This window comes from Pongo pygmaeus, chromosome 15 (genome assembly GCF_028885625.2).
Source record: "Pongo pygmaeus isolate AG05252 chromosome 15, NHGRI_mPonPyg2-v2.0_pri, whole genome shotgun sequence".
NCBI classification, from domain to species: domain Eukaryota; kingdom Metazoa; phylum Chordata; class Mammalia; order Primates; family Hominidae; genus Pongo; species Pongo pygmaeus.
The window spans coordinates 50211472-50236462 of NC_072388.2; the positions used below are offsets into that span (position 1 = coordinate 50211472).

At 38.3% G+C, this 24991-nt stretch overlaps 1 protein-coding gene and 1 long non-coding RNA gene across 3 annotated transcripts in view; one reads left to right on the top strand and one right to left on the bottom strand.

Annotated features, from left to right (window-relative positions):
* The window catches only part of FRMD6 (FERM domain containing 6), a 240754-nt gene that overhangs the window by 39640 nt on the left and 176123 nt on the right, over positions 1 to 24991 (top strand). The gene's annotated exons all lie outside the window — the stretch shown is intronic.
* Positions 17781 to 24991, bottom strand: part of LOC129012722 (uncharacterized) — a 53382-nt gene continuing 46171 nt past the window's right edge. Inside the window, exons 3-4 of the long non-coding RNA XR_008493699.2 lie at positions 18860 to 19036; positions 17781 to 17972 (exon numbers count right to left, since the gene is read on the bottom strand). This is a non-coding gene — a long non-coding RNA (uncharacterized LOC129012722). The remainder of the gene's footprint in view (positions 17973 to 18859; positions 19037 to 24991) is intronic.

Genomic DNA, 24991 nt, shown 5'->3' on the forward strand with positions numbered 1-24991 from the left:
AAGCTTCCTAGAATCAATAACCTCTCACCCCTTAACATCCCCCAGTTTCATCCTGCCATTAAGGCTCAGTAGAGCTTTCCCATCAAAGGGTGCTAATCGCTCTTCTTCTGTTAACCTAACTGGAAAGCATCCTCCAGTCTATGAGCCCCATATCTCCTCTCACAGGGCAGACACTTACTATAACTATCATAAGTCACGCTTTCCAAGGCATGCAAGATGAATAGTTGGTCCTGTGGGACATGCTTACAGAACAGCCCTGCAGACCTAGAAACATGGTGTTTTGTGTTTTCAGTTCATGCCTTTCCTCTAAATGGGGAAGAAAACACTTTATAGTGTCTGAAAGCATATATTATGGTGCTAGACTTCTTGGGCTTAAATCCTAGTTGTACTTCTTACTAACTTTCTGGACTTGGGCAAGTTTCTTAACTTTTCTGTGCCTATGTTGACACATCTATAAAAAGAGAATAATAATAATCATGAAAATGCCTATCTACTTTTCAGGATTGCTGTGATAATTAAATGAGCTCATACATGTGAATGCATGTAAAGTGGTTGCCGTTTAATAAGCACTACAGAAGTGTTTGCTAATTAAAAATACATACACACATATTTATCATCATACACAGAGAGAGAGAGAGAGAGAGAGCACAACTACTATTGTTCAGGCACTGTGCTGGCCAGGCATTTTATCAATATTGCTTTTATCTGTGTATTTCTTTTATATCCAGTAGCAATCATTTCACCCTAGTGGATCAGGAAAAAGAACTGAAATTTCTACATAAGCAAGTAGTAAATATAAAATTGGGAATTTTGTTCCCTAGTCCCAGCATCTTGCCATAGACCACCCTACCTTGAGAGACACATGTCTTAAACATCTCACCTGGCAAAAGCACCTGAGGTGATATCTCATAACAGAGAACCCACACAGCCATTTTTACCCTTTCTTCCAGTTAAAGTGAACATTTCCTGTGACTGGAAATCAGTTAGCTATGGATGAAAGAATGGCACAAACCAACAAAAGCACGTTCTGAGTATCAGTTAGTTTGTATGGCTTGTGACAAGAATCTAAGAGAGGGTTTAGTTCTCATTCCCAGCTTTGTGATAAGATGCCCTTGGTGGCCATCTGGCTACAGGCAATAATGCCTGCAATTGTGAGCTGGAGCCAGCTCCTACAAGCTCATGAGAGACAGCTGTTAAATCTCAGGATGTTTTGAGGATGTTGTTAAACACAGCCACTGTTAAAAATTATATTATGTAAATGTTCATTACATTCTAAAGAAAGGTAGTAAATACTCAGTTAATCATTTCTTAATTATTTTACTGCATTTTGCTATCACCTGTGTTCTTGAAGTTGCTCACATGGATTCTGTGTGTATGGTGGACATACTACATAGTGACGGGTTACTGTAGCTCTCTTCCCAGCTCCACTCTCCGTGGCATCACACTGGAAGCTGAAATGGGGCCACGTTTGGAGTATTTATACCACAGAAACTTGCAAATGCCACAAATCAGAGTTAGGTTTATTGTTTTGTTGATTATATAGTCTTAAGAAAGTAATAGGTAGCTATTAATAAGGTAGATTAAATGTAAAAGTGTGTTGCATCTACCTCAATATATTTATTTATTTGTGAGTTACTATTATTATTATTTTAATTTGAGACAGGGTCTTACTCTGTCACCCAGGCTGGAGTGCAGTGGCACAATCTTGGCTCACTGCAACCTCTGCTTCTGGGGCTCAACTGATCCTCCTGCCTCAGCCTCCCGAGTAGCTGGGACCACAGGCATGCACCACCACATCCAGCTATTTCTTTTTTTTTTTAAATTTTAGTAGTCATGAGGTCTCACCATGTTGCCTAGGCTGGTCTTGAACTCCTGAGCTCAAGTGATTCACCTGCTTCAGCCTCCCAACATGCTGGGATTATAGGCATGAACCACCATACCCAGCTGCAAGATATTTATTAATTAGAATAGGACGAACAGTAACTTTACAGTTCAGCGTTCTGGCAGATACCACCTTAACAAAGAGATTGTCTTGGTCCATTCTCTGCTGCTGTAACAAAATACCTGAGACTGGGTAATTTATAATGAACACAAATTTATTGGCTCATGGTTCTGGAAGCTGGTAAGTCCAATGCGCCAGCATCTGGCGAGGGTTTTCTTCCTGCGTCTTCTCATGGCGGAAGGGCAAAGAGGGTGAGGGAGAGCAAAAGAGTAAACTAGTGGCCTCAAGCCCTTTCATAACAGGCATTAATCTGTTTATAATGGTAGAGCCTTCATGACCTCACCACCTTCCTTTAGGCCCTACCTCCCAACACTGTTGCATTGGAAATTAAGTTTCCAACACATGCTTGTTAGGGGACGCATTTAAATCATAGCAGTGATTAAGGTTATCACCAGTAATAAGATATATCAACATCATGTACCCCTTGATAATGATGTGCTTAGAAAGGCACATTACTTCTGAAATATTCTTGCATAAAATGAATAACTTTAACATAATCATGAGAAAATGTCAAACAAACTAAAATTAAGGGATAGGCAACAAGATAACTGACCATTATTTTCAAAAGTATCAAGGTCCTGAAAGACTAGGACATACTGAGGTATTATTATCACAGCCACAAGGAGAAATGACAACTAAATGCAATGTGGGACCCTGATAATTTGAATAAAGTCTGCAATTTGGTTAATAGTACGGTGCCAATGTTTATTAGTTTTGATTGTTATCACTTAACTGTGGGTCTAACATATTTCAAAAGAAAAATGTGTTGTATCTATAGCCATTGCATAATGAATAGCACAAAAAATGGAGGAAATATTCTTCCCGTACTCAACAACTATTATCAAGTTCAGTTTGACAAAAAATTTTCTCATGTTATTGTTGAACAGGTGAAGTTCTTTCATGGTCTTTGTTGTTTTACTTTTGCTTTACTCATTAACATAAACGAAAATACCAATCAATATTCATATCAGAAATACATTCATTTGTCAATTGCAGCCATAAGTTGGCTATGGATATGAGACTGGCAAAAATCAACAAAAGCACTCTCTGAGTATCAGTTAATTTTTATTGCTTGTATTAGCATTTGTATATGTGCTATCCATCTATTGTATCAGTAAAATTTATAATAAACATATACTTCTTTTTCAGGGAGTCAGTTGTTAAACATTTACCACCACATCACTGAATATCTGTCAAAATTATTTATCTTTTCTTCTCTGGGGCTTTTTAAAAGAAATTATTGGGGCCAGGTGCGGTGGCTCATGCCTATAATCCCAGTACTTTGGGAGGCCGAGGTGGGCTGATCACGAGGTCAGGAGATCGAGACCATCCTGGCTAACATGGTGAAAGCCCATCTCTACTAAAAATACAAAAAAATTAGCCTGGCGTGGTGGCAGGCACCTGTAGTCCCAGCTACTTGGGAGGATGAGCCAGGAGAATGGCGTGAACCCAGGAGGTGGAGCTTGCAGTGAGCTGAGATAGCGCCACTGCACTATAGCCTGGGTGACAGAGCGAGACTCCATCTCAAAAAAAAAAAAAAAAGAAAGAAATTATTAAATATGCATTTTTCATATTCTGGTCTGATCTATTGGTGATTGTGTCTAGGAATCTTCTTGTGATTTTGCTGACAACAATTATATTCATTCAGATTGAAAAAAATGAATAAAATATATTGTGCCCACACCAGGGTCCATGATACCTCACTGATTACCCGCTACTGATTATATTAGCAGTTACATGTCTTTGAGCCAATTTTCCAACCAGGTGGAAGTGTTGACACAAAACATGATTTAAATTAGTAAAAATTTTGTTTTGTGTGCTTATTTCATAATTTCCTGAGTCTGAAGATGTCCTTCCTATATAAACAACCACCTACATTGACTGAAACTCTTGAGGACAGAGTTTGTACTTAGTTCTGTCATTATTTTCAGAATCATTTTTCTCTTTTTGCGTTACAAGCTTCAAATCTGGCCCACAAACTGACCTTCTCAACAGTAATAGTAGTAAGGAGACAGAGCTCAGTCCTAAGTTATCCTAAAGCTCATTCAACCCCATTTTGTAAATCTTTATCAACCCAGGGCTCAGCACATGGCCTGGCACTTAGTGGAACATCAGTGAATGTTGTCAATGTCATCCAGCCCTTTGAGGGCTGCAATACTACTATTAGCTCACTCTAAATAATGTGTCTTTAGAACAGTCCAGAAAATGTTATGTCCTACAACAAATAACAGTCTCTGCCTCCTCCATGTCTTGCCAAGTGCTTGGGTCACATACCTTTTGCAGCTCTCTTGATTTTACCTAAGTGTAGCCCAATAACAAAGAGAGGACCATTCAGAGGAATTATAATGCCAGATGAACAAAGCCAAGACCTACCTAGGTTTTTGCTGGGCTTTGAGAAGAGTCTGGGTTTTTTTCTGGGGTGGGGCAGGTTGATGGTAGGGAACTGCTCTGCTAGAGAGGCTTTGGCAATTACTCAGAGATGTTTACAAGGATTTATTTCTTAGAGTGGTTTGATTTCCAGAAAAATTGCCTTTAAAAAAAGCTGGATAAAACAGGTTCCACATTACACTTGTATGAGTTGTCCTGAATGGCATAAATTATTTTTCCTGAGGCTATTAGCTCAGAGTCTGAGCAACACACTGGTGTTTTTACAGGAGTCTAATGCATAGAGATTACGGCTGACTCTCCGTTTTGTATGATTCCTGACCTAGTACTGAGTCTCACCAAATGTTGATGATCTTCAACTCACTCAGCAACTGGGAAATAATCACAATCAGACATTTCTACCTGGCTTGTCACAGCTACTAATGCCATCCTTTAAAAAAGAAATACGCTTCTGAACCCTATCAATAAATGTCATGGTCTCAAGATGACATTGCCAGGCCCTTAGACCCAGGTTTCCTGTTTCCTCCTAGGATGCCACCCCCGTTCCACTTTCAGAGGGCATCTGTGGGTCTTGGTTGAGGTTGTGCCTAGTGAGTTCTTGTCACTGCACACTGACAATAACTCCCTTCACTTGCAGTTTTCCTGGTGGGCTACTTTCTTCAATGTGGATCCTTTTATCTCTTTCAATTATAGTAAGACCAATAGGAGGAAAGTCTTTTGGGGAACAGCAGAATTGCAGCTTCTAGGTGGGTGGGGAAAGGACCTAATTCACAGCCTTGGGTTGACTGGTTGTTGCGTGTGCCTGGGCAGCTCTGCCAGCGCCTTGCACAACCAAGAAGGCAAGTTTATGGAGGGTGGGGGTACACAGGGAACTCACCCTGCTCCTATCTGCCTGTAGGGACTTGTCCACATAGTTCAAACGGCTGTAGATCTCAATTCATTCTAAAGTCTACTAACTGGTTATGTTTTCCTGAACCAGATGCTTAAACCAACTTCTTCCACATAAGCAGCTTTTACCCATATGATATCATTATTACAGGAAGGAGGGATTTTGTCACTCTACCCACAGTACTGTGTGATGTAGTCACCAATCCTCAAAGCTTAATTACAACGGTGCTGCATGATTGGAGAGTGAGTTGTTTCTTATGATGGTTGATTTTTTTATTGGACAAGGGCTTAGAGCCTAGCTACAGGAAGTTGTTTCTTTTGGATACAATCCTAGAAGTTTTCCTTTTAAAACATTCTTTCTACCTTTCCTATTTTCAGTACCTATCAGTTCTATGTAAATATCACCGTCTCTCTCTTCTTTGCCCAGACAGCTGTCACACTATTTAGCTTTTCCTTCTATAACATTCTACTTAAAGAGGTTGCCAGTGTCACTTTCCCTCCTCTAAAACTGGGGATTAAAATTCCCAGCCTTCCAGAACAGGTAAATAATTGCTTTGTCATGAGAAAAATCAATATCTGCTACCACAGGAAGTGGGGCAGGAAGCAGTTGGACAAAGGCCTGCACTTCAGCTGCGCAGCAGAGTCATTTGTGTGACCCCAAAGGTTATGCTTTCCTGCTTGTTTTACAAAAAGCTGATGAGCCAGGCAGAGGAACCAGAGTCCAGATAGGACTAGAAGTGTGTGCCAGGTACTCTCCAGTGGAGAACGCAGGGCCCCGGGGCAGCCGCTCAGTTAGATGTATTGTTGACCCAAGGTGAGATTCAAGAGGAGATAAAGACTTTCAGGGAAAGGGAAGAGCAGTGAGCAGTTCACCCACATTCCCCACCAAAAGTGAACTACTCAGATATTTTGGAGTTTTCTCTTCTAATGCTCAGGGAGCTACAAGGACATTTTGAGCCCGTTCAGTCATCTTTTGATTGAAATCAGGGAAACTCAGTACTCTCATGGCGTCCAGGGTCTTCAAACCTTTCTAGCCCCACTTAAAAAAAATAGCTTATTGAAATATAATTTACACACATAAAATTTGTCCCTTTAAAGTATATAATATAGTGGTTTTTAAAATACATTCACAGTATGTACAACCATCACACATTCAATTTTAGAACACCTTACCACCTCAAAAAGAAACCCTGTATTGTTTACCAGTCATAATCCTATTCTCCCATCACCGCATCCCTAAACAACCAATAATCTATTTTCTGCTCCATAGATTTGCCTATTCTGGACATTTCTACTTTCTATCTCCATAGATTTGCCTATTTTGGACATGGAATATGTATAGTCTTTTGAGACTGGCTTCTTTCACTTAGCAAAATGTTTTCAAGGATTATCCATGTTGTGGCATACATTAGCACTGCGTTCCTTTTTATGGCCAAATAATATTCCATGATGTGGATATACCACATTTTGTTGATCCATTCACCAGGTGATGCACATTTGGGTTGTTTCCATTGTTTGGTTACTATGAGTAATGTTGCTATAAACATTCATGCACATATCTTTGTGTGGATATATGTTTTTAATTCTCTTGGAGTGAAATTGCTGGGTCATATGTTTTGAAACACTGACAAACTTTCCCAAAGTGGCTGCTCCACCTAACAATCCCACCAGCAAGGTATGAGGGTTCCAATTTATCCACATCCTTGTCTACACTTATTATTGTCTGATTTTTTTATTTTAAGCTTTCCTGGTGGATGTGAAGTGGGTCTGATTTGTGTTTCTTTTGTGAATAATGATGTTGATCATCTTATCGTGTTTATTGACCTTATCACTAAACACATCTTGTCATCTGTTTATTCTCCTATGGTAAAATGTCTTTTCAAATCCTTGCCCATATATATTATATTATATTGTATTATATTATATTATATTATATTATATTATATTATATATATTATATATATATATATAGAGAGAGAGAGAGAGAGAGAGAAAGAGACAGGGTCTCACCCTGTTTTCCAGGCTAGGGTGTGTTAGTGTAATCATGAATCACTGCAGCCTCAGTCTCCTTGGCTCAAGTGATCCTCCCACCTCAGCCTCCTGAGTAGCTGGGACTACATGCCCATGCTGCCATGCCTAGCTAATTAAAAAAAAATTGTAGACACAGGGTCTCACTATGTTACCCCGGCTAGTCTTGAACTCCTGGACCCAAATGATCATCCTGCCTCAGCCTCCCAAATTGCCAGGATCATAGGCATGAGCCACTGCAGCTGGCCTCTTGCCCATATTTTTTATTTATTTATTTATTTATTTATTTTTTTAGAGGAAGTCTCGCTCTTGTTCCCCAGGCTGGAGTGCAATGGCATGATCTTGGCTCACTGCAACCTCTGCCTCCTGGGTTCAAGCGATTCTCCTTCCTCAGCCTCCCCAGTAGCTGGGATTACAGGCGCCTGCCACCATGCCTGGCTAATTTTCATATTTTTAGTAGAGGTGGGATTTCACCATGTTGGCCAGGCTGGTCTCGAACTCCTGACCTCAAGTGATCTGCCCGCCTCGGCCTCCCAAACTGCTGGGATTACGGGCATGAGCCACTGTGCCCGGCCTCTTGCCCATATTTTTAAAAGTTTTTAGAAAACATCTTACTTTCTAGTTATAATCATTCATAAACCAGCTGAGCAGTTTTAGGGAGAACACTTTACATGGTGGAGTGATATGGATAATGGAGTTTGTTTAATATATTTGGGTGGGTTTCTTTTCAATTGGCTTTTTAAAAAGCAGCTTTAGGTTCACAGGAAAATGGAGAGGAAGGTACAGAGATATCCTGACTACCCCCTGCCTCCCCCACCCACAGCCTCCCCAACTATCAACATTCCCCACCAGGGTGGTACATTGGTTAAGACTGATAAATCTACATGGATACATTATCATCAAAGTCCATAGTTTATATTAGAGTTCACTCTTTATGTAGTATATTTTATGGGTTCTGACAAATGTACAATGATGTGTGTCCATCATTGTAGTATCATACAGAATAGTTTTACTTTCCTCAAAACCTTTTAGTGCTTTGCCTATTCATCCTTTCTCTCAGACGTTGATCTCTCTGTACTTTTGCATTTTATAGAATGCCATCTAGTTGTAATCATACAGCATCTAACCTTTCCAGAATGGCTTCCCTCACTTAGTAATATACATTGAAGCTTCCCCCATGTCTTTTCGTGGTTCAATAGCTCATTTGCTTTTAGTGCAGAATATTTCATTGTATTGGACAGACCACAGTTTTTATTTATCCATTCACGTACTGAAGGCTACCTCGGCTGCTTCTAAGTTTTGGCAGTTATGAATAAAGCTACATAAACATCTATGTGCAGAATTTTATGTAGACTTAAGTTTTCAGTTCATTTGGGTCAATCCCATGGAGTGTGATTTCTGGATCATATGATAAGAGTGTTGTAAGTTAGTTTTGTAAGAAACAGCCAAACTGTCTTCCAAAGTGGCCATCCTATTTTGCATTCTCTGTAGCAATGAATGAGAGTTCCTGTTGCTCCACAACTTTACCAGCATTTGGTTTTGTGTTTTGGATTTTGGCCATTCTAATAGGTGTGTAATAGTACCTCACTGTTGTTTAAACTTGCAATTCCCTAATAACGTAGGATTTTGAACATCTTTTCATATGCTCACTTGTCATCTATACATCTTCTTTGGTGAGGTGTCTCTTCATCTGCTCATTTTTTCACTTGGGATGTTCGTTTTTTATTGTTGACTTTTAAGATTTCCTTATGTATTTTGAATAACAGTTCTTTATCAGATATGTCTTTTGCAAATATTTTCTCCCAGTCTGTGGCTTGTCTTTTTGTTCTCTTGACAGTATCTTTCACAGAGCAGAAGTTTTAATTTTAATGAAGTCTAGCTTATCAATTATTTCTTTCCTGGACCATGGCTTTGATCTTATATCTAAAAAGTCATCACCACACCCAAGGTCATCTAGATTTTTCTCTTGTGTTTTCTTCCAGGAGTTTTATATTTTTGCATTTTACATTCAGATTTATGATCCATCTTGAGTTAATTTTTGTGAAAGTTACAAAGTCTGTGTCTGGATTCGTATTTTTGTATGTGTTAACTTTGTACATTTTAAAATTGGGTTGTCTTTTTTATTGTTTAGTTTTAAGAATGTATATTCTAGTTATAAGTCCCTCACTTGACTTATCTATGATATGAGAATATTTTGTCCCATTCTGTGGGTTTTTTACTTTTTCGATGGTGTACTTTGAAGCACAAAAGTTTTTAATTTTAATGAAGTTCTATTTGTCAATTCTTTTCTTTTGTCACATGTGAATTTGGTGTCATAGCTAAGAAATCATTGCCTTATTCAAGAACAGGAAGATTTACTCCTATGTTTTCTTCTGAAAGCTTTATAGTTTTAATGCTTGTATTTAGGTCAATTATATGTTTTGAATTAATCTCTGTATTTGGTGTGAGATATTGGTATAACATCGTTCTTTTGAATACAGATATTCAGTTGTTCTGGCACAATTTATTACAAAACTATTCTTTCCCCATAATTTTCCTAGCACCCTTGTCAAAAATCAACTAGCCACCTAAGGTAATAGGGTTTATTTCTGGACTCTTGGTGCTATCCCATTGATCTGCGTGTCTATCTTCACAGAAGTACCACAATGTCTTGATTACTACAGCTTTGTGGTAAGGTTTGAAATTGGGAAATATGTCCTCTGCTTTTTCATTTTCAAAATTGTTTTGTCTATTCTGAGTACCTTGAATTCCCATATGAATTTTAGGATCATCTTGTCTATTTCTGCAAAGGAATAATCTGGGATATTGATGGGGATTGTGTTGAATCTGTACATCAATTTGGGGAGTTTTGCATTCTTGGATGGTTCATTGCTAGTGTCTAGAAATACAATGGACTTTTATATATTGATCTTGTATGGCAAAACCTGGTTGGACTCATGTATTGGTTTTAATGGGCTTTTTCTATTTTTCATAGGTCCTGCTTCCACTTTGCACTACTCTCCTCATTTCTGAATTCCACCATTTTTAATTTTTTTTCAATTTCTCTAACACACTAAGCTCCCCCTTGTCACAGGGCCTTTGCACATGCTGTTTTCTGTCTGGATGTCACCCTTCTGAATTCTTCCACCTGGTTAACTATTTTTCACCTCTCCCTCCCTGAGCTGCCCCCACCTCAGTCCATGTCTGATCCCTTTTGGGAAGCTATCACAGTACTGTGTTTCTTCTCAACATTTACCTTAGGTTACGAGCTCATTTGTGTTATATTTTGACCAATGTCTATTTCCGCAGCAGACAATGAGCCTCTGTTTTTCACATTATTATATTTTTCAACATCTACATAGTACCTGGCACATGGTGGATGCTTAACAAGCATTTTTTGAAAGAAAAAAATGAATACATAGTTAGCATTGGGAACATGCACCTATCACAAAGAACTTTGGGCAGGTTTGTAGGGGGAGCAAATTTAAAGTTGGGCATACCATCTCTGTAACCAATTCTGGCTTCCTTCTGGGCAATTACATTCCAGAATGGAATGTGATTGTCTGGGAGAGCAGAGGCATTGGTGTGTAGCCAGTAACATGGTTCCCCCAACCCCCACCTTTCTCTCTCTACTAAAGTTTCTTGCCTTGTGGTGGGAAACCCAGAAAGAAAAATCCAGCCATCTGAGTCATTTGCAGATGACTTCTTTGTCTGCTTCTTACCTTTCCTGAGGTACAGCTGACTTATGAGGGTGGGGGGAGTAGAGGAAGGTGGGGAGTTGAAAAGATTCATTGACTTTCCTTACCAAATTAATTCACTGTAACAAAAATAGGGAAATCCCCAACCAGCTGTTCCAGTGACTAGCAAGAAAAATATTCTCTTGGAACACTCCAACAAAAGACACACTTTGTGTGCTGGTTGTCTTAAAAAGAATGCTTTAGAGCCTTCCAACTATTGCCCACCCTGAATGCTTTATAAATTTCAGTGGCAATAGTTAAAACGTGTTTTTTTTCTTAATTGAAATTCTGGTGCTTTGGTGATGGCATAGATCCCCGGAATCAGGAGAAACGTTGAGGGTGGTAGAGAACCAAGAGAAGACTAGCTCAGGGGCCAAAAAAATGGAGCCAAGATATGGTGGGGCTGCCACTTGTTGGTGTGTGACAAGCTTTCTGCCCTATTCTTGGAATCCATGTTCCAGTTGTCAGGCCGGACAGAAGGAAGATGTTTGCATACAGAGAGAGAAGGTTGGGAAGTAGATATTTTTCACTTTGATGTATATTTTAGATGTTCCTTATGCATCTGAAATGGGGTTTTGCTTCAGGTGTTTTGAGACCTTTTACCCATGGTGAAGCATTGTATTGTGAAACTGCAAGACCATCATGATAGGGGCCGCTCTGTTTTGTCTTTGGGTCTTCATTGCCTACCACAATGCCTGGCTTAGAGTAGAAGCTCAATGAAAATTGGACAGAATGTCTTAAATAAGATGATGCATGGCAAACTTACTTTGCAAAGTAAATTTTACAAGTTTATCCCGAGGCTCATCCTTTTTATCTTCTGTGCCACAAGATACAAATATTTATAGTACTTAATTTTTAGTTGTTTAGAGTAGATAATTTATTATAAATAAATTCCGTAAGCAAATAAATGAAATAATTGTTTTGCTGTCAATAAAATTTAAAGGAAAATGATTCAAAAGTGAAAAATATAGCTTACTAGTCATGGTTTTTCAATGCTTTGTCATAAGAAATTTTAAAATACTAGGAATTTATATTGAAACAAGAATGGAAAAGGAAGTTTATGAAAGCACGATACTCAAATCCATTTACTTTCTTAGACTAATATATTAAGGTAAACACCATGCAAGAACTACCCTCTCTTATCTTTCCTCCTATTTCAGAATGCTTCTCTATTAAAAGAACAAAATTACAATTTGAGTCCCTTCTTCTGAACTCTGCAATACCTATCAGTTATGTTGATGTGGGGTGTCTTAGAGCAGAGGTTTCTGAGTACTCATAGGCAAGTTTCCAGTTGCTTCCTAGCAATATTGCCTGGGACAAAATAGAGACAGACTTCTAAGTCGGGGTGACTTTACATGAGTTTAAAAATTTGCAAATTGTTACAACCTAAATGGGTCAAAATCATTGAACTTGGGTTTCCTTAGATTTCCTCTACTCCCAAAGCTTTGCTTATCATGTACATGCTATTTTGGTTCCATAAATATTCATTGAGCATTGACTGAAGTACTCATCTAGATTCTGGGAAAAGGGCAATGAATAACACACAAAGCTCCTCTTCTCATGGAGTTTATATCCTGGTAGAGCTTATTATTTTCCCCATAGTAAAATGAAATAAAAACAGCATAAATCTCACAGCGCTGCTCTTAGGATTCAATGATGGGGTAGGGTAAGGAGGTGGAAGACAAAAACTGAGAGACGAAACATCCACTGGCTTTTCAAGGATCTTGGCTGTGTATGGATGTAAGAAAAGGTTAAGGGAGACCCATTGTTAGGATGCAGACATGTAGGCATGGTTTTTAGCTGGAAGGGAGGAAGCACTAGAAACAAAAATTGCTGAAAACATGAGAGAAAAGAAAAGAATGAGATCAAGAGTATAGGAGAGATTAACCTTGATCAGGGAACAGAATTGTGACTCCAGATGTCACAGGAAGAGTTCTGAGTGGAGAGACTGAAGGTGTTTTTATATAACTAGGCCCTGGAGACGTGTCATTTAAAGTTGTGAATGGTTTCCCATATTAAGAGGTAGGAACTTTGAAGGTTAATGAGTGATGTCCCTGAGGCATTTTCCTGGCTAGATTATATGGTATGAGGTTTTTATCATGGAAGTAATTTAAATATCCCTAGAAACAGTACACCAATGTTTCTCAGAGTTTGTTCCCAATACCACCTGCATCAAGTTACTGTGGTACTTATTAAAACTACACGCTCCTAGGCCCCATACCAGGTGCTTCAAAATAGAATCTCTGGAAGCTGAACTTTCAAAGTTTCATTTATTATTTTGGTAAAATACACACAACAAAATTTCCCATTTTAAAGTATAAATTCAACAATAGTATATTCACAGTGTTGTGCAACTTTAATCACAATCTGCTTTCAAAAACATTTTATCACTCCAAAAGGAAATCCTATACCCATTAAGCAGTCACTCCTCATTCTCTCCTACCCTCAGTCTGACAACTACCAATCTGCTTTCAGTATCCATGGATTTGCTCATTCTGGATATTTTCTATAAATAGAATCATATAATGTGTGACCTTGTGTGTCTGGCTGCTTTTGCTTATCGTAATGTTTTCGAGATTCATCCATTTGTATCCTAATCCAGTGCTTTCTTCCTTTTTATGGCTGAATAATATTCCATAGTATGATATACCACATTTTCCTTATTCAGTAATTTGGCAATAGACATTTGGGTGTCTCATTCTTTTGTCTATTGTGAATAGTGCTTCTATGAACATTTGTGTACAAGTTTCTGTTTTAACACTTGTTTTTCATGAGTAAATACCTAGAATTGCTGGGTAACATGGTAATTCTATGTTTACCTTATTAAAGAAATGGCAAACTGTTGTATACAGTGGTTGTACCACTTTACGTTTCCACCAGCAGCAATGTGGTTCCAATTTCTCCGTGTCTTCACCAACACTTATTATACTCCGTGTTTAAAATTATGGCCATTCTGAGTGAGTGTGAAGTCGTATATGACTATAGTTTTAACCTGCATTTTCCTAATGACTAGTGACATTGAGCATCTTTCCATATACTTCTCGGCCATTTGTATATCTTCTTTGGAGAAAATTCTATCCAGGCCCCGTGCACATTTTTTAACTGCATTGTTTGACTTTTTGTTGTTGGGGTATAGGAGTTCTTTATATAATTTGCAAATATTTTCTCCCATTCTATGAATTGTCTTTTCACTCTGTTGATAGTATCCTTTGATGAACAAAAGTTTTTACTTTTGATGAAGTCTAATTTATCTGTTTTTTATTGCTTGCAGAAAGGCACCCAAGTTGATTATGATTTTTATGACCATGATTATAGCACTAAAACAACTAATCTTGCACTGACAGTATTACCAAGATCCTATCTGTTGAGGATAGTATATTTCTGATAGCTAGATTTGCTTTAGGTGTATATATGTAAGAGTATCAAAAATTATGCCCATTTTATTTACCTGCGTCTTTTTCAATTAAAAGATACTTTTTATTAGCATGAGTATTTCACCTTTAATTTTGATTATAAATAAATTTCATGCCTTATTTAGAAGGGTTAAAGAAAAATAAAAAACAAAACTGCTAAGTAAAAATTGTTTAGCTATCATGAGTTACCTGTTATAGTTTCATTGGTCTAAACATTTACTTTTATATAATCTGTTTGTATTTCACATTTATTTTGCTCATCAAAAATTTATTGAGCATCTACCACATACTTGATAATATGCCAAGCACCAAAGATAGGAAGATGAAAAGACCTGATCTCTCTACTCATGGTTTTCACCATCTTGCAGGACACAAGAACATAGATGCTGAAAAGATTATACTACACAGGACATTTCTATAGGAGAATGAGACTAAAGTGCCGTGAGATCACAAAAGGAAGAATTGCAAACTGTATTCTTTTGGTGATAGGAACTCAAAAGAATTATTTTGGGCAAGGGAGTTCCATGAACTCATTTAATTTTTTTGAAATGTAATTCTGGCAGCAGTATAAGGGTGGACTGGACTAGAATAGACCAAAATCAGACAGTGAAGTCAGTAAGAATGGGTACTTTGGCAATGAATTCGCACCATACTCTTGTTCAGCCCTTAGAATGGTTCTAAAATGTTTCAGATATTGCTGTGACGTAGGTTTCTTGAACTTTTATTAGGGAAAGTTTCAAACATATAAAAAAATTCTTTCATGTACCATCGGCACAGCTTCAACAGTTATCAAAAACATGCCCAGTCCCATTTCATTGATTGCCCCCCATTGCCCCCTTCCCAGGTATTTTGAAGCAGATCTCAGACATTATATTATTTCATCTGTGAAGATTTTTATGTAACTCCAACAGACAAGAACTCTTAAAAATATATCTCAATACTATTATCCTACCTAAATAAAGTTAATAATACTTTATTAATGGTATGAGGTTTTTAAAACTCAAGGATTTATGTAAATATTCACATATAAAATTCTATATTATTTCTTATGCAGAATTTTTTCCTTAATACCTTTGGTAAGGGATGCGGGAGTGATTGAGTTTCTTAAAAACTAAAATCATTCTTCTTCAAATACGTACAAAATATACAGTTCTCAGAGCCACATCAGTTATTAGCTCTTTTATTACATGTATATAGCAGGGAAGTTTCTACTTTGTTATACACTCATAGTTTGAAAACAATATGTATAAGTTGAGCTGTTGAGGAATTTTCCTTTGAGATTTTTTTTTTACTCAATAATAATTCCTCACGTTTGTGTCATGCCTCGAATTTTCCAAAGTGCTTTCATGTCTATTATCTAGTGAACTCTGAGAGTTCTGCTGTGCAAAGATGTCTATTATCTACTGTTTACAGTTTTTTTAATCAATTTTACTTTGTTGCGGCTTTTGGGCTTGGAATGAAATAATAAACAATATATGCAAAATCATCTACTTGCAAGCCAAGAGAGACTTTGTAGTCAAGCCTGCATGAGGATGAAAGGAAATTAGTGTAACATCTCATCAGTTATAATTTACTTAATTTTCTGTAGTATGGGAACATTTGGCATTTATACACACACACACTACACACACATGTGTATAAGGATTTTAAATCCATAATTACAACTCAGTATTTTCCATGGGCTCAAAACCCACCTATAAATTTCCCGAACCATTTGGAAAGTGTTGTATTAATAGTAAGATCAAGAAACATGGCAACACATGAATTAGGAAGGGTTTGGGGTTGAAACATTCCAAGAGATCACTCATAATTGATGCTCCATCCTTTTTATCATTCTTTAATTTTTGTTAACATGCCCAGACATGCACTAGACACAGTTATCTTCAAAACATTCTGTAGCAGAATAGCTTGGTGTCTGTTAACCAAAGACATGGTACAAGTATCATATTTAATATAGATTTTTGCTGTTCACCCATAAAATACAGAACATTGAAGCACCCTTTTAAACACAGCAAAAATCTGCCCCATGATTAAAAAGGAGGACAGAGGTTGATACTCCACTGTGTACTCCAGAGGTGTGCTCTGGAGTAGTACAAACGGTTTACAAACTGCTAGAGTTAAGGAAGCTGCATGGTCTGTCTTCCAATTTAGTTTCCTCCAGTGGTGGACTGGAGTCTATTTTACCTGATCCAAAGAGCTGATTGTTAAATATGCAAGAATTTTGCAAACTAGTATTTAAACTGTCAGTTGCTTGAAATCAGCCAGGGTGGGACTATTTACACCACAGAAATGAGTCAACTGTCCATCTGGCTTCGCTCCTCATCCCCCAGAGCCATTTTACCAGCACACCACTGCCTCCCGGGTAAATTTAAGGATAAAATGAGTTAGTTTAAGTAAAGCGCTTTTCATAGAGCTCACCATAGACAAAGCGTTCAGTAAATGCTAGCTACCATTATTGTTATTATTATTTGCCATTGAAAATAAATGCAGCCAACTCTCAACTGTTTATCAAATTGATAAATCATCTATGTCCTATGTTTGTTTTTGTCCCTATTTGACAATTTTACTAGCAGTATACAAGGGAATATGTTCAGGCATAGGAAAAAAAGCAGTGAAATCCTAATCAACCCATGGTAGTGCTTATTATTAAAGCATCGTGATCTCGACAAAATATTTGCTGAGAAAGAAAGAATTAAAGTTGAAAAAAATGAAAATGGGATTATATCTAAATTTAAAATATTCACTCTATTTTTGTCTTCCTCAAAACAGCTCATCGAAATTCCATTATAAATAGAAAATGATAAAATAATAATTTTGAACACTTGTAGAAAAATATGACAAGTCTGGATTTCCGTAATAAATCATAGAATTCCTGACACACATTATCTTAGGCCAAAAAGGGAATTATTGGTTCTTGTAAATCTCAAAGGTAAAAATCAAGGGATAGGTCTGTGTTTGAACACAACTTGATTCAGGATCGCACCAGGCCATGGGTGCTCGGTTTCTCTGGTTTCTATTAGATTATTGCTGTTTCCAGTCTCCACGTGGCAGCCTCAGCAACTCCAAACTCTGCCTTTAAAGTGGAATGCTCTTCCCAAAATCATGTCTCTCAGGAAAGAGGAACTCTTTTTTTTTTTTTTTAAATAGTTCCTGTAAAATTCCTGAAGTTTATTTTGATTGATCTGGCTTTGGCCACACATCTGATGCCTTTTTGGGAGAATATCTAATGGGGTAAAGGTAATTTATAAAAAAAAAAAAAAAAAACTGTAAGAGTATATCTAACAGGGTAAAGGTAATTTGTTCCCCCTCCCTGTCAAAAAAAAAAACCTGTGGTGTTATTACACTAAGATAAAATGGATGTCATGCAACCAAAATACAATTGTCTACTCCAAATCATCTTCATTGTAATTGAATTCATGTTGATGGCAACTCATGTATACACGTAGAGCTAGCACACTGCTTTCTCTTGGAACACAGTTCTGATAATAACCTTCTCAGATCAAGTTTCAGCCCAGGGCACTTTTGAAGCCATTAAAGACCCTAGTCATAAAGAAGCAAAAATAGAGATAGTATCACTACAGGAACTAATTTGAGAAACCCGGGTAAAAGAGTGTTTTAAAAAGCAAATGCTAGCCAAAAAATAATGTATAACACCTCCTGCCAGGCAAAGTTCAAGTTTCAGCTAATAGGAGAATATTCCTGGTATGATTTCGGTGCCTTCCTTAACCAAAAATTAGAGCCCCATGGTACAATGACCTTAGAAATTTTGAAAGCAGTAGCACCAGGAAAAGTGAGAGGTCAAAACTCTGTGTGTTCTGTAATGGACACAAACCTGTTGGCATTTAGAAATTCCACAGTGTTTTGCTGTCAAATTTGTTTTAGAATTTCATTTTAGGAAAGTAAGTTCTAACTCTAATGTTATGGAGAAGTTTAAATATTTATACCAGAAAAAATAAAAAGCACAAAACCCTCTACCCCAGAGTCTCAACCATTGACAAGTTACATAATTCTAAAGAGTGTAAAGTATCAAGCTCTGTACATCTTGCTCTCTGCTGGGAAGATGATGCTTCTGTTTCTCTTGGCTGTAAGTTTGTTTGGCCTGAGCTGGATGTCAGCCCGATTCCTAACCCTCCTCATGGAGTCACAGGCTGTAATGCATGAGTCACAGAGGTTAAAATGCAGCCTTTTCTGGTTTATATTGTATGTGGATTCTGTAATAGTCTTGGAATAGTGTTCCATGATTCATATCCTAGTCTGGTACGCCTTAGCCAAATGCATCTCCTGGTCTGGTGATGTATATTGAGAGCCCTACGATGCTTACTGAGTATGGAGTGATTTAAGGAAACCGTTTTTTCTATCCCCTGGGAACTTTCTTTCTTATAATATCCCACCCAAATGTGATTTGTTTAAAACATTGTGTTGCTCACCTTTATCTTCACCATTAAATATGTCATACTAAATAATCTTGTGGCCATACCAAGGAAACACCAAATATAAGAAGAGCATTTATTTTACAAAAAAGAGGAGTCACATCTGTAAGTATTTTGGAGGGTGAGCATATTTCCCAAAGATCTTAAGATTGGATGTTGGCACCCTGTGTGGCCCTGAAAAGAAAAAAAAAAAAACTATCTTGGGTCTTTTGTAATTGAACTAGAAACTGTACCAACCCAGAGTTTATAAACAGTATCATATAACATTAATTTCGAAATATACAGAAATGTTAATGAGGTGATGGCTGTGAAATCATCTTTTACTAAGAAATACAATGTGTACCCGCATCAAACAGTGGGAATAATTACCAATTTATTTTCTCCTATGAAAAAATGATACTCAAACATTAGTGGGATCTTAGAAAGGGATCCGCGTTATTTGTGGAAGTGTCATTAAGGCTAAACAACTGTGGCACCAAAGGACAGGCAGCATAGTTTTCTAAAACATAGAAAAATTTAAAAGAGGCATTGCCAAAAAATAAATGAGAATGTTCATTCTCGCTAAGCTCTATGAGTAATGTAAACATATCTGGCATTTGTCCCCATTTTCTTCCTGGGACCTTTTAAATGAAAGTTTAGTAATTTATTCTTAATCACCCACAAGCTGTTAGGTACCCCGTGGCTTGTAGCCATCAGAATTAATTGCAGGTGGCTTTGCGGGTCTGCAGCATGCAGTAAACATGATCATGATGGATTCCTAACACAACTTGGCTGGCTTAGTGTAATTAGCTCTGGATCCCTTCTTCTTGTTCTGAAGTATGTTTAATTCTCAGTGGATTTCTGAAGCAATATTTTGCCTTTCTTGAAAGAAAATTGAAGAAAGTCTGTGAAATAGAAAAATAATTGGACTAAACTCTCAATTTTTTGGAAGGGGAAATGTGGGGGAAATGGGGAGATAAGTTAAAGGCTGAAGCACTTCTGTGAAACTGTTTCTCTAAAGCAGAAAAAGAAGAGTGGATTTGGTGATGGTATATTTACCCTGGAATTTAAGAAGAATAACTCTTTCTGGTGTTCTGAAGTCCAGACTTACTGATGTACTATAAAACCTTGCCCTTCTAAGTGTGGTCCTGGGACCAGCAACATCAGCATCACCTGGGAGCTAATTAGAAATGGAAATCTTGGCCACTCCAGACCTGAATCAGAATCTGCATTTTAACCTGGACCCAGGCGATTGGCATTCTTATCAACATTTGAGAACCACTGATGTAATCCATGCTTAGAATATTTAATTTATTTGGAGAGCTTATCATTCTGTCTAGAAGGCATTTATATTCCAGTTATGATTGCCAGAAAGTCCCAGAAAGAAGCAGGTGCAATGCTGTTCCCTGGGAGACCACGCTGTGAAGGCCGCAGCCATGCCTCTCTGGTCTTTGGATTCCCAGCACCTAGCTCACTGTATGAAATGTTAAGGTGGATGAATGGATAGGTGAATCGATGGATAGATGGATGGAGGGATGGATGGATGAATGAGTGGATGAAAAGCATGGTAAACCCCTAAAAAAACGAAAGATGAAGTGAATATTTTTTAAAAATCAATTACAAGCAGATTTTTTTGTGTTATTCCATAGTATAGGCTTGCTTAATATCACAATCACAGTAGATTACATGGCAGGCTAACAAAATCTTATTTTGAAAATTGGACAGTTCTAGGCCTCCAACAGCCTATGGAGCGAGGTTTGGTTTGTGGAAGGGTGTTATTCCAGCAGAGAAGAATACCTTCCCTTCCCGGAACTCATCTGCTGCTGCATTAGTGCCCTCTATTGCTATGTTCCTTTTTTCTAGCTAGGCCCTATTTCCACAGCTGGAGTATGAACCTTTTTTTTTTTTTTTTTGAGACGGAGTCTCGCTGTCGCCCAGGCTGGAGTGCAGTGGCGCGATCTCAGCTCACTGCGGGCTCCGCCCCCCGGGTTCACGCCATTCTCCTGCCTCAGCCTCCCGAGTAGCTGGGACTACAGGCGCGGTCCCGAGTAGCTGGGACTACAGGCGCCCGCCACCTCGCCTGGCTAATTTTTTGTATTTTTAGTAGAGACGGGGTTTCACCGTGTTAGCCAGGATGGTCTCGATCTCCTGACCTCGTGATCCACCCGCCTCGGCCTCCCAAAGTGCTGGGATTACAGGCGTGAGCCACCGCGCCCAGGCCAGCTGGAGTATTAACCTTTTAAAGGCAGGGCTCTGCCTGCAACATTGACTCCCCTGCCCCCAGCACATGTCCGCTGACCTAAACCAATGCCTTTTTAATTTTTGCATATTTTTAAATAGTGCCTCTCCTTTGGTGCCACAGTTGTATAGCCTTAATGATACTTCTGCAAATAATGGAGATCCCTTTCTTTCTAAGATCCCGGTAATGCTGCTCATGCCACATTGGCTGATGCTGAGAGCTTATGAGAACATGAAGAAATTCACTCCAGGGAGTAACAATCTGTGTCCTCTTTTCTCATCCCTAAATCCATTTCTTTTGGAAATAGGAATGATGTATTTTTATTTTTTTTAATTTTTTGTTTAAACAATTACTGGTTCTGTTGTCCAGGCTGGAGTACTTGGGTGCAATCATGGCTCACTGCAGCCTTGGCCTCCCTGGGCTCAAGTGATTCTCCCACCTCAGCCTCCTGAGTGCCTTTTTATCATTGGCTCATTTTATTGCATTTAATGAATTGTTGGAAATTAGAGCCAGCCAAAAATTGTATAAATATTGGGCTGCCTCTGCTTCTCTGACACTAGATGAAGATGACATTTGTGTCTGTGTGTCTGTGGGGTCCTCAGGAAGCTCTTCTCCTTGAGAGGCCTTGCCAGTGCCAGCCTCATCAGAGGGCAGCTTGGGAGGAGACCCCCCACCATGCTTAAAGCTTGAATGGATTCCTGAGATGATGTCTCATGGTGTAGAGGCAGAAGAAGGGTGGGATAGTGAGTGGAAGAAGCATTGGCTATGAAATCAGAAAACCTTGATTTGAACTGTAACTCTCCTACTCACTACTTGTGTGATCTTGGCAATTTTCATCATGTCTGTGAAATACATTGTACAGTGCGTGACAGGGAGTCAGCATTCACCATTTGCTAGTTTCCCTTGCCTCTCTGAGCGTGTTTCCTCATTATGATGCATAAAAATATCACATACTTTAGCACTTGTCACATAAAACGTGCATAATGAATGCTTTTAATTCCCTCCCAGTTTGCTGGTCCCGGGTACCACCCACACTGTTTGGCACTCCCTATTTCTCTGTGTTGGATCTTCTTAAAGTGTTCTATTGGATGACCTTCACTTGTCCCTTGATGCCATGGTCAGAAATCATGGTCTATCTGCCAAGTGGACTTTCTTCCAGCACCTTCAGTAGTTTCTGTCCATCCCTGACCACCCACTAGATCCTTCATTTACCCAGCACATGTTTCAAGATCCAGGATCTCCCACTACTAAGTAAAAAAACTTGTGCTATTTGCCACTGGAAACTGACTTGAAAACACCAGAATCCAGAAGGTTTATTCTTGGGGCACTTCCTCTTCAAATTCCAGTACTTTTGGCATTTTTGACGCAAATACAAATTTTATAAATTATTTCTTTAAAAATAAAGTATATAGGGTCATCGTAGAAGAAAAATTGACTTAAATATAGATAATAAAAAGGAAGAAAAAGAAGTTCAGTTGTAATCCTATTATACCCAGAGAACAATTATTTGTCACCTTGGTGGATAGCCTTTTAATTTTTATGTATCACCCAGCACAGTGGCTCAGGCCTGTAATCTTAGTACTGTGGGAAACCAAGGTGGTCAGATTGCTTGAGCTTAGGAGTTCGAGACCAGCCTGAGCAACACAGTGAAACCCTATCATCACAAAAAAATACAAAAAATTTATCCAGGCCTGATGGTTTGTGCATGAAGTCCCAGCTACTTGGGGGGCTGAGGTGGAAGGATGGCTTGAGCCCAGGAGGTCAAGGCTGCAGTGAGCAGAGATCAGGCCACTGCACTCTAGCCTGGGTGACAAAATGAGACCTCTTTAAAAAAAAAACCTTTATATAAATGAATATATAATATATATAAATACATTTTATATAAATATACAAATAAATGCATATAATATAAAATGCATTAACATCTATTATGTAAATATATGTTAAAATATTTTTAGTATATAGGTATGTATTTGATCCATTGGCCTCTAACTATTCCATGTTTTCAGAAACACACACACAGTCTTAATGTTCTTAGAGTTTTTTGGCTTATATTTTTTCCACTTGATTATCCCCTGTGCTACTGAATATAAATTATTGTTTAAACAAATCAATGCCTAGAACATTGCTTAGCCTATAGTAGTGTACAATGAATAAATATTTTGAGAATAAATGAGAAAACATATCCTAATGTAATTTTTGTGTAAATTTTGAGCCTTCAATGTTGGATTTTCTTTTAAATGGGGTAAATCTGTTGATAAATTGTTATGAAAAGTTCACATGGAAGAAAAGCCTCATTTAAAGGGAGATTAAGATAGATCTTTACTAACATCTGTTGGTGAACCTGTCTGTCATAACTTTTCATTTTAGAACTGCACAGTGATTTAGCATTGAATCCTATTTGGACCAATTTAACCCTGCAAATCTGAAAACAACCTTTCCTTTAAAATTTGAGGGCTTTAAGTGCAATGTTTTTAGGGATTGGACAAACAGTTACAAGAGGGATGAGTGCCTTTGAATTCCCTGCCAGTAGGTACAAACCCCGATGCCCCTAGGGGCTGGCAATGATTTCACAGGTTAAGTGGTGCAGATGGGAACCCACTACAGTCACTCTGCAAAACTGGAGTGCGATGCATGACGGAGAGTCAGCATTCACCCCGTGCTAGTTTCCAAAGGGTAGCCACTACTGAGCTTTCATGTGGCAAGGTGGGGTCCAATGGCACCAGCCTGTTTTCTTTCTTCAGGAGAAGTAAAAAACTTGAAAAATTATGTGAAATTCTTGATTCTGAAATAATGGCAGCTCATTTAATTTAAAATATGAAACTATGCAAGCAAAACAAAATCCACCTGAGAACAATGAGCCTCTGGGTTAAGCTGAGGAACTGTTTAAATTGCCTAAAAGACCCCAGTTACTCAAATGCGAGGTGGAAGACTGCTTCAGAAGACTGGCTGGGTCTGCCTTCTTCAAGGGTGCGACACGTTGCTCTTGTGAGCCAGATCTAGGTTCTCAGTGGCTCCTGCAGGAAGTCATAAGTGGATGCAAGAAGTCCCAAGCTGGCAGTCTGCCAGGTGATTCCACTAGGTAATGTCAGTTCAAAGAGAGGAGACTGCCAATACCTGTGACCTGGCACAGTGAATTGGCAAGCGGATCAGAAAGAGATCTTAATACATTGTGAAGAAGTCCTGATTTCTAGAGAGATCTCCAGGGCTGAATTATTAAAACCCTCACATTTACCTTCTCTTGGAGCTCTATTGGAGTTAAAAGTCTCTACTGAATCTTAAAAAGGACACAAATGTCAAAAAGACAAATCCCAGCCAAGTGATGGGAAATGTCATTTCAGGATAATAGCATCTGCACATTGGTCATTAAAATACATTATTTCCAATGAATGCCCTTAACTCTGCAGGATGGGAACATAGCTTTAATCAGACAGGTTCCCAGATCAGAGTACATCAAAACACGAGCAGCAGATTCTGTGCTGCCTGATCAACAGAGGAAAGAAATCCAGAACATTTTCTTTTACATGTAAAATGCTTTATGAGGGAAATGGGTAGTTATATTTATTATTGAGCATTTATAAGAATACTTGCTTATTGTTTTATTTCCTTATTATTTATTTTGAGCTGAGTTTCTGGTTATTAAGAAAGGGTCCTCTTTCTTAAAGGGTAGATACCTGATTTTGCAGCTAAAAGGAGCTAAAGGTGCATCAGAACTGAAACACCTGCCTAGAGGTAGGAAAGGGATCAGATTTTCTCTAGGGATACCTACTGATCAAGTTCCTGAAGGACTTCGTTTTTCTGGTGGCTTTTTCTAATGCTGCTTTGGTCCTGAAGGAGTTGCTGATAATGAATAGCTAAGAGAAGACGGTGGAGTTTACCGAGCGGATGAGGGGCAGGCTGTGAATTTAGTA